The 13746-nt window shown below is 46.2% G+C and overlaps 1 protein-coding gene across 1 annotated transcript in view; it reads right to left on the bottom strand.

Annotated features, from left to right (window-relative positions):
* The window catches only part of LOC147701270 (IgGFc-binding protein-like), a 1577064-nt gene extending 1563614 nt beyond the window's left edge, over positions 1 to 13450 (bottom strand). The window contains exon 1 of the mRNA XM_086930001.1: positions 13354 to 13450. The gene's annotated coding sequence lies outside the window, so the exon portion shown is untranslated. The remainder of the gene's footprint in view (positions 1 to 13353) is intronic.
* Between the last annotated feature and the right edge of the window lie 296 nt (positions 13451 to 13746).

The following is a 13746-nucleotide window of genomic DNA, read 5'->3' as shown; positions in this document are numbered from 1 at the left end:
AGCTTCCACCCAACACCCACAAACAGGGAAAGGGCACAGCAAACAGGGCAGGGCACAATAGCATCCAAAGAACAAGAGGCCACCCAAGGCAGAGGCCAAGGAAGACCAACGAACCCCAGTCACCAGAGGAGGGAAACGGAGTGACAGGCAAGAAGGCAAGCCCAAACCTCAACAAGCCAGCAAGGAAAACACAAGAGGGGGGGAAGGAAACCTCAACTAGAAACCAAACCCCAGAAACCCTGGCAGCAGGCGAGAAACAAACCCAACACTGGCCGAAACCCACCAGGGCCACCACCAGCACTGCACCGGAGCCAAGAGCCCAACAAGACCAAGGCCCACCAGGACAGAAGGAGGGCCCAACAGTCCCCCCCATCCCTCCCCTCATGCAAAACAAGGGGGAGAACCAAGCGGAAGACACACACCCCAAGCACGGGGTAAGCAAAAGGACCCGGAAGAAGGAAGAAGCGCCCACAGTCAAAACCGCAGGCAGGCAGGCACCCAGACTGGCACGCACGCGGCTCGAACCCACAGATGGGCAGGAACCAAGTAGCGGAAGGGCTGCAGACAGCCAAAGGAAGCCCAAAAACCGCAAGTCAACAGGGATAAGCATTCAGGGCCGACCAGAGCTGGGAAGAGCAACAGGCAAACGCAGGCGCACCCCAAACCAGGGACCCACCAGGATCGACCATGGACAACAGAAGCAAGCAGGATGACCACAGGCCCAGAGCCTCACTCACAAAGGGTTCAAGAAGAGCGCACCACAAGCTCACTGCACCCCCAAGTGCCATCCCAGGCACGCACCAGGAAACCAGCACCGGATGGAAACACCTGCCAACAATGGACACCAAAGCCACAGCCAGGCCAGCCCCTGGACCGACCCAACCTCCCAACAGGGTCACCAGGAAGAAAGGAGGATACCAGCAGGAGAAAGGGGTCACAAAAAGAAGCCAAAAAAACCCAGGAGAGACCGCCCAAAGCGAGTCACGGCCCAGGAAGCAGACAGCAACCCTGGGGAAACAATGGCCCAACAGAGGACAGCGAAGGTTTGGGTGCCAACATCGGATCCGGCTGAAGACGCTGAAGGACGGCCAGAAGCCCGGGAGCAGGACGCAGCGGAGGCAGAAAACCAGGCCGTAGACACCAAGGACTGAGGCAGCAAACGGCGCATATGCATATGCAGGAACAGGAGCCAGCAAAGAGAAGCCGCAAGGAGGAGGCCCCAGGAGCGCACCAGGAAACCAGCGCCGGGTGGAGAATCCTGCCAATAACGGACTCCAAGGCCACAGCCAGGCCAGCCCCGGACTGAACCAACCTCTCAGCAGAGTCACCAGGAAGAATGGAGGCGGCCGGCAGGAGAAAGGGTAAAGAGCCGCACCGGGCACATCGCCATCTGAACCGGAGACCCCCAGAACACGCATGTTCCTGAAGCTGGGGGCGAAGAAATGACTCCCATATCCTCCAGTCATTCCATTCAAGATCCACGCAGCCATCCATCAGCCAGCCATGAGTCCGGCAGCAAACCGAGGCGAGCACCCTGAGCCAACATGAAGGCTCCAAAACGACAGGCAGGAGGCCCAGGAGCAATGTCCAGCAGAGCCCAAGGACCCATCAAACAGCCGCAGCAGCGCGTCCCCCAAACCGGCCAAGCCACAGGGAGAGGGGCACTGCGACCCGGAAGAGATCCGGAAGGAACAGCGCCCCAGCCGCAAAGGGCCGGGCGTCAGGAAACTCAGCTCCAGGCAATCCCGGCATGCCAGGAGAATACGTAAGGAGGACGGCGAGGACAGCCCAGCAGCCCCGACGAAATGTCCAAATGAAGAATCCAGGTAAGACCCAACACGTCCCATTATATCGGAAGACAGAAATAAAGAACAGGCTGCATGCTGGGTTGGTACCGCTTATGTACTCCCAGTGGGAGGGAGTGGGTAGGGTATCCCAGCATGCTCCTTTTCTTTTTTTCTGTTGTGGAGATGGTCATCTCCAATTAGTTAGGAATGGGACGAGGATAGGAGGGACCTGGGGGTATTGACCCAAGCATTTAAAAAACAGTAGGAAAGTAAAGGAGAGATTCATTCAGCATCAAAACATTTCTTTTATGAAAGGTGTCATAGAGATAGAGCCTCGTCGTATCAAGAACATTTACATATGCCACCGCAGCTGGTATAAACTCTGTATACTCCCTCTACATCACAAGCTCTACATTGAGAGTCACTACATCTTGGACACTTAATGGCTTGGGAATCACTACATTGCACGTACATTTTCCTATCTCTACATTGAGAGTCACTACATCGCACAGCACATTGCACAGCTGATAAGTAATAGGTGTCACTGTTTTAAAACTATGCAAGTTTTAAGCTATATATATATATATGGCTTAAAACTATATATATATATATATATTTATATATATGTCCTTACCTTATGCTATATTACTTTTAGGTTTATGTCATTTACATAACTATCATATACATGGACATATTCATGGTTGTGTGTGTACATTTCTCTTTGTTTGTAAATATATATATATATATATATATATATATATATATATATATATATATATATATATATATATATATATATATATATATATATATATAATTTGTAAAAGATCTATATTTGTAACAAGTAACTATCCAATGTTGTCATTGGTGGATGCTGATGACATCATAGGCCAGGAAGCCGAAGGCAGAAAGCGCAGAGATAGGAGGAGAGGCCCATATTAGACATTCCTCATTATGTATATGTATATTACATGTATATTTTGGGGGTCGTTCAATTGAAAGTGCTGTCTTTTTCAAAGTGCAGTTAGCAATTGGTTCTGTTTATGATTAGAAAGTGTAGGTTTGGTTTCCGTTTAGTGAATAAATTGCAACAAAGCTATCGAGAATACCTTGGAATAGGCTGCTTTCAATGTCGCCCGGATTCCAGCGTATTCTTGATAGCTTTGTTGTGTTCTGTAAAACCCAGGGGGGGGATCAATACATTGAAGACCAAATACATGGTCTTCAATTCTGCCAACAAGTCTCGCTCTAATCCATCTTTGAACACCACGTGCTGGAAAGAGTGTTGGTTTTTGACTACTTAGGTGTCTCCTTGACAGAACACTGGGAATGGAGGCTGCATATGACCAAAGCAAACCTTAATATTGTTATTCTGCTCGTATGCTGAGTTTTTAAAAAACCCATGTAACATGACGAGCTGGGCTCGTCATCAGCGTGCGAGGAGGCTACACCATGACGAGCCCAGCTCGTCATGAGCGTGGAAGGGGTTAAGCTAGCTCAGACAGTGGGAGCACTTGTGTAGTTATACCGAAGCTCCTCATTCAAAACATCTGGGCCAATAGTTGAAATCTTTAAAACTCAAGCAAGGGGTGCTACATTTTATGGGGCAGAATTATGGGGGCACTGCTCTACTACCAGTTTGAACAAGGTAGTGAATAACTTTAAGAGGCAGTTGTTAGGTCTTCCCCCCAGTACTCCCCTCACCCCCTTGCGTCTGGATTTGGGTATTAGGCCCATTAGCAAAGGGGTCACCCTTAGACCTGTAACCTTCTGGCGGAGGCTGTGGGTCACCCCGGAATTGGCCACCTGTCGATCCGAGCTTAGAAGAAAAAGACCATGGCTTATACATAAAAAGGATCTTTGTAACAAACTTGGTAAAGCAGGTTTATGAAGATCTCCCAAGGAATCATGCCCTCTAACTTCACATTTGCAACTGGTGAGATCCTTTAGAAGGTACAAACTTGCAGACATCCAGGAAAGTTTGCCTTGCAGCTGTCTGACAGCCGAATTCCTACAAATCAAAGATGAGTACAGCATGGAACCTTTCCTGGATGCCATCCAAGTACTTCTGGCAAAGAAACTGTATGTCCAGTTTAGACTAGGGACTTTACCGCTCCAGTCCTCTTCAAATAAATGATCCAAAACCCAATCCGGTGGATGCCCTGCCTGTAACTACAAGGAAGAGCCAGAGCTACATATCTACTTCTTCTGCCCCGCTTAAACAGCACCTCGCTGGTGCTGGCTTATTCGACTATGCAGGAACAAAGGCTTTGTACACAGAGTCCTAAGGTATGACACTCATACTACCATTGTTTTCGCCGTATCTCACTTTTTAAACTCAATGTGGCATGTACGGTGGACCTTTCTAAAAAAGTAACCTTGATTTTAGTAATTCATATTCATTCCATTCTTTTTATCCGGGTATTACTCCTTTAATTTTAATTGTTCAATTGCTAAGATCTACATTGCTCTGCTCCACCCATCGTCCGAACCTACGGACTCAACATTGTGTCAAATGCAGACGACACCCAACTCATCCTCTCCCTATCCAACGAATCCAATACTGCCAGACACAATTTTTGAGACGGCATGGAAGCCTTCACCAAATGGATGAAAAACAGCTGCCTACAACTAAACACCAACAAAACAGAAGTACTCATCATGGGTCCAAACCCCGAAGCATAGAATAACACCTGGTGGCCCCCCGCCCTCGGAAGCCCGACCACGCACGCAACCTGGGAATCATCCTGGACTCCAAGCTCAAAATGCCACACCCTCCATCTCCTATGTCAGACCTTCAAATTGATCCCCTCAAGCACAGAAAGACCATAACTCACGCCCTGGTCACCATCAGACTCGACTACGGCAACACACTCTACGCCGGAATAAACAAGAACCTCACTTTCAAGCTACAGAACATCCAGAACGCCGCCGCAAGACTGGTCCTCGACCTGCCAAGACACTGCCAAATCTCCCAGCACCTACGCACACACCACTGGCTCCCCATCGAAGCTAGAGTCACCTTCAAGATGCTCACCCACTTCCACAAGGCCCTCCATGACAACTGACCAGCATACCTAAACAGCAGACTCAAATTCCACGCACCCCAGAGGACCTTACGATCTGACCAGCTCTCCTACACTGTGGTCCCCCGCACCAGAAAGACCAGATCAGGAGAGAGCTCCTTCTCTTTCCTCACGGCCCGAGCCTGGAACTCCCTGCAGCTCCACCTCAGACAGACAACATCGCTTCCCATCTTCGCAATAAACATCAAAACCTGGCTCTTCGACAGACCCCCCCCTTGATGGACTGTAGCCTGCTAACCCCACCCCCCCCCTTCGCCCCCAGCGCCTTGAGACCCTTACGGGTGGGTAGTCGCGAATAACAAACGCCAGATTGATTGATTTTTTTAACTATGCCTTTTTAACTCATGATTGTATTGTATTTTAACATCTGATCAGGACTAGGTTCTAGAAAAACTTAAAATGCACTTTACCATGGCCAATAGGATTTTAATTGTACAGCTCTTTTTTATTGTCACTTGAATTAACTGAAAGGCTATGTATAATTTTTATGCTCAATTTTGTATACTCTTTGTGATTTTTATGACGATGTACTTTTATGGTCCTTGTGACCGAAATAAAGTTATCGAATGGAATGGAATACGTTTCTGATAAAACAATGCCCAAAGGTGAAAGTTTGTGGCTTTATGTGATTCTGTGGCTGCAGCATTTACTACATAAGTTTTTATTTACCACATAATTTGGCATACATTTTCTTAAAAACTGATTTCACAAAAATGTTGTTTCTAGTTCAAATTGATGAAAATAACACTGCCAGAAACGGTGGGACTTAATTTGCATTCTTTGCTGCATCATTTGTTCCTTTATGCCGCATAATCCTAGCAGTGGTGAAGCTCTCCACAGAAGTTATTTATATGTGTGGTGCGTGTGTATATACACACACACACACACACATATATATATTTTTATATCTTTTTTGCATAATTCATGCGTCACTCTATGCCTGCAAGAAAATTGTTTAGACTTATACTGAGTGCTCCCTTGTGTCTGGACAAAGCTAAACCTCTCTGAAGAGCTGTAATGACAGCGAAACACATGGCTGGGGTTGCTTTTATTCATTTAAGGTTGTCTTGGATGATATTTCACCAATCCAAAGCTGTAATATTGTGCCTGGAGTGTTAAATAGCTTTTGTCATTTTACAGCTCAGCATGGATAGCACTGTGCTAATCCAATGCTTAAAGACTTTGCTGTACAAATGGCAAAAGACTTTGTCCATTTCTATCTCGGCGTGGATAGCACTGTGCTAATCCTATGCTTAAAAACTTTGATAGAAAAGCAGACATTTGAGGTGAGCAAATTCAGAGTGTCGCTGGTGTTGTGGGTGCTCTATACAGGAGCTGCCTTCCACCTAAACTTGGGAACTACCCAGAGTTCTCTCCTTCTTTTTTGCATAATTTATGCGTCACTCTATGCCTGCAAGGGAATTGTTTAGACTTATACAGGGTGCTCGTTTGTGTCTAGACAAAGCTAAACATCTCTGAAGAGCTGTAATAGCAGCGAAAAACGTGTCAGGGGTTGCTTTTATTCATTTCAGGTTGGCTTGGATGGTATTTTACCAATCCAAAGCTGTAATATTGTGCCTGGAGTGGTAAATGGCTTTTGTCATTTTACAGCTTGGTGTGGATAGCACTGTGCTAATCATATGCTTAAAGACTTTGCTGTACAAATGGCAAAAGACTTTGTGCATTTCTATCTCGGTGTGGATAACACTGTGCTAATCCCATGCTTAAAAACTTTGATAGAAAAGTAGACATTTGAGGTGAGCAAATTCAGAGTGTCGCTGGTGTTGAGGGTGATTCATACAGGAGCTGCATTCCACCCAAACTTGGGACCTAGCCAAGAGTTCTCTACTTCTTTTTTGCATAATTTATGCGTCACTCTATGCCTGCAAGAGAATTGTTTTGACTTATACTGGGTGCTCCCTTGTGTCTGGACAAAGCTAAACCTCTCTGAAGAGCTGTAATGATAGTGAAACACGTGTCAGGAGTTGCTTTTATTCATTTCAGGTTGGCTTGGATGGTATTTTACCAATCCAAAGCTGTAATATTGTGCCTGGAGTGGTAAATGGCTTTTGTCATTTTAAAAGACTTTGTCCCTTTCTATCTCAGCGTGGATAGCACTGTGCTAATCCTATGCTTAAAAACTTTGATAGAAGAGCAGACATTTGAGGTGAGCAAATTCAGAGAGTCTGGTTTTGAGTATACAGGAGCTGCCTTCCACCTAAACTTGGGAACTATCCAGAGTTCTCTCCTTCTTTTTTGCATATACACACACACACACACACACATATATATATATATATATATATATATGTTCCACACCTCCTCCGAGGTTGCCGGGACTCCAGGGCAGCGGTGCACCCCAGGGTCGGAGGTTGCCCTGTCGTTAAATTATCAGTTTCCTAAAGCGCAAAACAGTTTGTGCCGATGCACTTCACTCCAAGAAAGTCTCACCACTCCAGGATTGTATTTGGAGAAAAGCGGGTTCATTCAACAAATAGTTTCAGCATGGTGTATCGAGTCATGGAAAAAAGCACCCAACGCGTTTCGACGAAGAGCTCGTCTTGCTCACAGGAGGGAAATCTGATAATATATATATATATATATGTATATATATATATATATATATTGAGAGAGCGAGAGAGAGAGAGAGAGAGAGAGAGAGAGAGAGAAAGAGAGAGAGAGAGATTACAAAGCAGGTAACGGTGTAATATTTTCATATATTGCCACTAGGGGATTAATAATTGTCACCAAAAAAATCACTGAAATGTCACTGAAGGCCTAGATCTTTTTTGTTTTAGTGTCACCTAAAATCCATGATTGTAATATAGGACCAAGTTACACTTACTACTCAATGTGACTACTACCCTTTGACATCCTGGAATGACAACCTCCTGTATTAGGATTTCTTTCCTTTCGACTCGTCCTCGGTAGGTATCTGATATGACTTTAGAGCTTCCACATCCTGACAGTCCGTGATTCATTCTCTAAAATGCATACTACCAGGGGCCATATTACCAGAGTTGCCCAGCGGCGCAACGGGCGTTTGCTCCCGCTTAACCTGCCCGGGGCAGTTTGGTATTACAGAAAGAGCCGCAGACATGTGTGCGTTCCCATTCTGTAATACCGATAGCGCTGGCACACATAAGCACTATTGTCAGAGGGCATTCCTCATTGTCATGGGAGGATGGCCCCATACAAATGAGGGAATCCCTTTGCCTTAGTGCCTGCACCATATTACAAATGCGGGCGCGGAGCCCCCTGATTGCAGCCCTCTGGAGGGGGTAAAGGAGCTCCTATGGTCCCCTAAGACATCCCCATACAGGTGGGTGCAGTCACTCAATCACCAAAACCCATGAACAAAGCAAATAATTTAGGAAGCCACTACCTCAAGCATGCCAGGTCTAACAATAGCCCGTTCTAGACCTCAGCCTTATATGAACTACTTTGAGTCTTATATTAGGATGGCGGTACACCCAGGGCAAATGGTCCCTTTCTATCCACTAGTCTAGAGGAACCTTTATAGACCTTGGTGGATAGTCCATCAGGAGTTTACCCTACGCTACAAGAGGATGGTCTGCCCTATTTGCAATAGCCGCCTCCTTTCAGGGATGTCAGAACTGTGAGGGGAGCCTCCACTCTGGTGTCACCCTTCACAGCAATGAAGGTCAAGGGGAGCCATGATAAGCACCCACTAATAAACGTTTTTGTTTAAAGAAAAAAACTCTTAAAGCAGTAGTTTGATTTATTTCGTTCCATGTTGAACATTCTGCATTTCCCTCACCTTATTTGTCGAGCATCTTATGGTAGACACAGGTGGTGCAAATGTATGATGTTCGCTCTACCTTAAATTGGGCAGGTAAACAGTCAATGTGTATATGACTTCTGGGTGCATTTGTGTTCTCCTTGATATAAATAAACGACCCCTGATATGGATGCAACTTATGGCCATGCAATATCTCAGGCCTGTTTGTTTTCATATTTTTAACACCCGTTGAGGATTAACCCAGTGGGGTTATTCTTCCACACATTTATATATGTTTGATTAAAAGTGTACTACATTTCCATTTTGATTACTCCTGGATATTATGCTTGTCTCCATAGCATTGTTTTCTATTTGTTGACTGTAGGGACTTTGTTCCTGAAAATAAAATGAATGCAAAGCAGCAGCTTTGCATTACTTAGCTTCAAGGGGGCGTTACATGGGTACAAAAAAGTTCCCATGCATCCACCCACGCTTTTTGATGCAACATTCTATCTACTAACAGTAGTAGATAGGGTTTTGACTCAAGAATTAATGCCACTTCAAAGCATGTCGTAATAGGAGACATGTTTGTAATTTCTCATTTCTTTTCTGCATTTGCATTTGTGCTGCACTGTACAGCACAGACAGAACATAGGAAACGTGTTAAAACGTATCTAGGCATAGTATTTTATACTGGAAGGGATCCTTTTCAGTGCAAACCCTATGCTAGACTCTCACGCACACTCGTGCACTATGGAACAGAGGTGTTTGCTTAGTGCAGGGCTGCCTGATTCCTTGCCAGCACTATGAAGAGGGTGTGTGCCTTCTTTCTGTAGATTTGGCTCACTCTTGGTCACTCAACGCAGCGCAGAAAATATGGCTGGCTGCCTCTGATGGTCGTAAATCTGGCCCGCACTTCTTAACACTCTTTTCTCTCGTGATCATGAAGGCGAAAGGTGCTGTTTGCTTTGCCAGTGCTGAAATATGAGCAATGCTTTACTTGTCAAGATTGTGGTATCTTGGCGGAGCTGCGTGCCAAACAGCATTCCTGCTGCTTCAGGGGCGGTGCCCAGGGTTATGAAAAGGTCCCCAGAGGGCAGTGGGGTGTGTCCGGGTGAGGGGGAAGAGGGAGCGCGCAGTGCCTCTTCTGAGTCCGAAGGGCAGGTACGCGATCCCGCGCTCCACCACAGGGGCGCGGCTGCTTGTCAGGATAGAGGTGCTTTGGCAGAGCTGAAGTTGTGTTGGCAGAGATGCTGAGGGTTAGACCGAGGCATGATAGGGGCCTCCATCGTGAAAGAAGAGAGGCTCTTTGGAACAGGGTTGAGGTGCTCTCAACAGTAAAAGACACAAATGAGTTAGCCTTGCACACGCCTGTATAATTGTAGAGGATCCTGCGAGGTGCATTGTGCGCACTTTAGACGCTTTCTGGGAGCGGGATGGCAGCAGGAGCGCCATTTTCAGGAGTGAGGTACATTGGCAGAGCTGCGGAAGGTTTCCATGGAATACGATGTTGTCTATAGTTGTGAGGTACTGCGGGGGGCGTTGGCTCTCAGTAGTGCAGCAGGTACCCTGGCGCTAGAGCTGAAGGGTCTTAGGGGCCCACAGCATTACAGTGATGGCTATAATTTAATGCAAACTCAGAGGGTACAGGGACCCATGTTCTTAGCTTGCCTGGGGCCCAGGATTCATTTGGTACACTACTGTGAGGTACACTGGAGGACATAAGTTTCTCTTTCATAGTATTCCGGCTGCTGAGGCAGAAGTGAGGTACATTGGCAGAGCTGCGGTAGTTTTCCATGTAATGAAAAGGCGGTAGAGGGGTTGCAGGGAAGGCTTTATATACAGGCGCTTTCCACGTAAATTAATAGCAACAGAGGGGGCTGCAGGACAGGAATGAGGGTCATTCACATACCAAAGGTGTTTTAAACATTGAAATGTAAAGTATGCCAGATAGGGTAGGCATACACAGCCCACCGATTAGTAAATCCCTTCAAAAATGCCAGGCTATCTATAGCATAAATGCAGAAGCAAACTTCTCACCTTAGGATATTTTTCGAAGAGATTATCTGCATATTTTTATGCCAGCCGTAAAACAGATCATTACTAGTGCTAATTTTAGACAGGCCTCTGTCACAGTTTTGGGCTGACTAGTTTCTTAAATAGTGGAAGAGCTAGAGAAGCTTAATTTACCACCGTAGAAGAGCTAGAGAAGTTCAGTTTTGCCATTGTAAAAGAGCTGGAGAAGTGCTTAGTTACCACTATAGAGAAGTGCTATTTTACCACTGTAAACGAGCTAGAGAAGCGCTATTTTACCACTGTAAATGAGCTAGAGAAGCACTATTTTGCCACCATGAAAGAGCTAGAGAAGCGCTATTTTACCACCATGGAAGAGCTAGAGAAGCGCTATTTTGCCACCATGAAAGGGCTAGAAAAGCGCTATTTTGCCCCCATGGAAGAGCTAGAGAAGCGCTTTTTTACCACCATGGAAAAGCTAGAGAAGCTCTATTAGAGAAGCGCTATTTTGCCACCATGGAAGAGCTAGAGAAGCTCTATTAGAGAAGCGCTATTTTGCCACCATGGAAGAGCTAGAGAAGCACTATTTTGCCACAATGGAAGAGTTAGAGAAGCGCTATTTTGCCACAATGGAAGAGCTAGAGAAGCGCTATATTACCACCGAAGTAGAGCTAGAGAAACGTTGTTACCACCGTAGAAGAGTTAGAGAAACGCTATGTCACCAGTGTAGACAGTGGTTAATGGTTGCTTTTCACATATAATTAAAAGTAATGTGCCACTTTTGGCTGAAATTAGTTCACATATATAAAGTAAGCAACAGAACATAACAAAATAACATTCACAAAGTAACATAACAACACAAGTAAATCATAACAGGGCCAATAGCAATAAAACCTTCAAAACAGAATGCATCACAAATGTCACTGTACAACACATCATGTTGCAGTGACGCAGCACTAACACACAATGGCACACAAATGAACAGAACCCTTCACCACCACAAGAAGCCACAAAACCAATATGCACAAACATTTTTGTACCACACTACTACCTCCTGAAAGTGCTTTCATAGTACTGCGCTATAAGGTGTTTGCCTCAAGCGGTGCCTTATTGACACCATGGACATGACAGAGTGTCAGACACAATGTTTTGTTATCTGGCCCAAGAGCTCTTATTGTGTGTACGTGGCAGCTCACATTGCTGCTAAGATCACACGCCTCATTCTTCGACCTCACTGCATCGGATGTATCCATCCTACAAAGAAGTAACTAGTGTGGTGCTGAACGCCCGCGCCCTTTCCCACATTGCAACAACAAGGTCCACCTGCTCTCCCTTGAGAGCAGTCATTAATTTGTCAATAAAAAAAGGTAAATGCCAGGGCCCTTCTCAAGAAGCCAGTGCAGCTTGCACCATCCGTCGTTGCCCCTGCCAGCACTATCAGCATCAACACAGCTACAAATATCACGCGTGGATGAGATCATTTGGACTATTCCATCCCCCCAATGCTCGGAGTACCCTGGGTGGCTGGCACTATTAGGTTGTAGTGTATTTTGAATTAGTCGATGAACTCACTTGAAAAATAACACCACCGAATGCTAGTGTACGGAAGCACCGGCAAACACCAGCACAACTAAAGCACTGCTGGATAACCTACTACATGGGGCTGCAACCCTCATCCAAGACCTCTGGGTGGTCTACAGCAGAACCCCCCACTATCAGCGCTTGGTCCCACTGGTGGTCGCTGCAGCATCTGAGATCAGCCAATGAGACCGTCTGGCCAAGAGCTCAGGAGGGAGCCAGGAATCAGGCAGCATTTTTCCTGGCACACTGGGGACCAAGAGATGCAAGATAAAGAGGACAAGGTGCCAGGTGGGCTCGGTACACCCCAAGAATCAGGCTTCCATTCCAGTGGAGGCTGGAACTGAAGGCCCAGCTCTTCCAGAAGCATTTCATCGAAGTGTGTGAGTGCCTCTCTCTCTCCTCCAGTTTACCCAATACCACCTTCAGCTCCCTGATTCCACGTCGTGCTCCCATCTGCCCCTGAGTGCCCCTCCTCACCCTTGCAGGTTACTGTTGCACCCCCTTTTTGATCAGCGCTCCCTTTCTATGTAGCTAGACCCACTACATAGAAGCATATTTCACTATACATTCATTTGGTCATATTTACCAGGAGCTACAATGTGTTTTTCCTATTACTATCACTTTGTTACACTTATCTCTATCTTCTTTATATCTCATTTTGTAAAAATAAAATTATGTCACAACTGTCACCAAACGGTCCAGTAATATTTATTGATCTCTCTCGTTGCCTTAATGCAATGACAATTGTTTATTACTTGAGAACGCGTGTTAACTTGACCGCTTCCTGAGAGGGAGTTCGGCTACCCACCGACACCTTCGTGATCTTGTGAAACGCATATCATCAAGATGAATATATGCGTGCCTAGTAAGATCCAGTTAAATATTTGTTGCAGCTCCACTAATCATGATGGATTCATCTGTGGATGCAGGGGTCGCCCCCTCTCTGCATGGCAAGAAACTTAAGCAAGTAATGGCAATTCGTATGTAGCATTCTTTAAAAAAATCTTTTTTTTTTAATATCCTATCGTGCCATTGAATGGGTGTTTTTGTCCAGCGCGCGCAACAAATCGAAATAAAGCGATCGACCATTTCATTCAATTTCTAAAAGGCTCATATAAGATGTTATCGGTATATTGTCACTCACCTGCGAGGCTGCCCGGGCTGAGGCGCAGAGGCCAACCCACAGCCTTTTATAGAGAGCGCTGTCAGGCACCTCAGCTATGCAGTCTCAGCAGACGCCCACCTGGGAAACAGGTGCAGCCAGATTTACCAGTGTACACACACTGCCCCCTCCCAGGGACACACCCACCGGGCACCGGGTAGGAAGCCGTGGGGCAATCACCCTGCATACCTTCCATAATCCATGGGCGTCTGTGGGACTCAGAGCCCCACGCTTTACTGTGGGGCACCTTCGGGGTCCCGTGGCAGTCAGTGGCTCCTGAGATCAGGGAAGGAGGCGCTCGAGGAAGGAAGGAAGAAGAAGACCCCAACCTGAGCAGACAAGGGGCCTTAGAATGCCTGCACTCCAGTGAGAGAC

The sequence above is a fragment of the Lissotriton vulgaris genome, chromosome 7, assembly GCF_964263255.1.
Source record: "Lissotriton vulgaris chromosome 7, aLisVul1.2, whole genome shotgun sequence".
NCBI lineage: Eukaryota > Metazoa > Chordata > Amphibia > Caudata > Salamandridae > Lissotriton > Lissotriton vulgaris.
The sequence above is the reverse complement of the archived record's forward strand: the minus strand, read 5'-3'. Positions and strand labels throughout refer to the sequence as shown.